A 1,505-nucleotide genomic window follows, 5' to 3' on the forward strand; every position below is an offset into this window, starting at 1 on the left:
CTGCAGGCATTTTATCACATCCATTTCTCTACTGTCTTATTAGTCTATTTTTAAAATATGCGTCTTTGGTATTGTATTTTGTTTTATTTTTATAAATGTATTTATTTATTTATTTTAATTGACAGATAAAAGTACATACATTTCTTGTGTGCAAAATGATGTTTTGAAGTATATATGAAGTATACATAGAATGTGGAATGGTTAAATCTAGCTAATTAACACAGTCATTCCCTTACATAGTTATGATTTTTGCAGTGAGAGCACTTAACATCCACTCTCAGCATTTTTCAAGAATACAATATATTATTAGCTATAGTCACCATGCTATAAAATAGATCTCTTAAACTTCTTCCTATCTAACTATAATTTGGTATCCTTTGACCAACAACTCCCCACCTCCGCCCTCCAACCCCCCCACCAACTGCCCCAGGAGATGTTTAATTTGGGTAGACTGGCTCACATCTTTTCACAAAAGCAGCCATAGTCAGCACATCTAATACATATATCTTGTAATGTTTTATAAATAACAACCTCTAACTTAAAGTTGTATCTTTATATATTAAGTGAATTTTTAAAGATGCTATTGTATAAAATTAGAAACAACTTGGACTATGCTGTCAATGGAACTGAGTTCTAGATATAAAAGTAATGTGGTATGTGACTAAAAATTTTTTTAAACTGTTTGGAGCCTCCAATTCTGCACCCATATATTGGGATAATAATGAAACCTACCTCACAGGTAATGAGGATTAAAGAACACAGTGATAATAAATGCAGAAATATTGGTTACTTCTACTAACCAGTCGTGGCTTTGTGGCTTCCCCAAAAGAGCAGCAGCTACTCAAGCGACAGCAAGAGACCTTCCCAGACCTGACATCATAGCCTCCCCATCCCCAGTTCCCAGAGTTCTCTAAACTAGGAAGTATACACTTTCTTCTTCTTTTCTTATACCCTGGTCTCATGTTCATTGTGGTGAATTGTCATGATGAAACCAAGATACATAATTTTAAAAAACTCAATTTTCCCTTTTATAAAATTTAATTCTCCCACATCCTTTTGTTGTTGCTATTCTTGGAAGATTGGTTGGATGTGGTGAAAGTATGAAAAGAATTGAAAATTATAGTAGAATCTTTAACAATCAGCTATGCAAATTTTAGTAATCATACTTTTCCTAATGCATTTTCAGAAACCAACTCACTGATGCGTTGAATGTATGGCATTCCTCCGTCCTGTAGGTGACAGTCGAAAGGATCTAAATTTACATGCTGTTCATCTTACTATCAAGTCATTGACTTTTTCAGTCAGTAGTTTTTTATATGGGAAAATAAAACCTACTTTCTTTCTCCTCCATTGTTTTCCTGTCTACTTGGTGGAGGATAACAAGTACTCAATTCTGGCTTTCTGGAAGTGATTAAAAAGGGCATAAAACCATCAAATGACTTGCTGAAATGACTTTCTGATTCAGGAGGAAGGTAGAGAATGAAATCCAAGACCCCTGATACCCA

The sequence above is a fragment of the Galeopterus variegatus genome, unplaced genomic scaffold, assembly GCF_000696425.1.
Source record: "Galeopterus variegatus unplaced genomic scaffold, G_variegatus-3.0.2 Scaffold7137, whole genome shotgun sequence".
Lineage (NCBI taxonomy): Eukaryota > Metazoa > Chordata > Mammalia > Dermoptera > Cynocephalidae > Galeopterus > Galeopterus variegatus.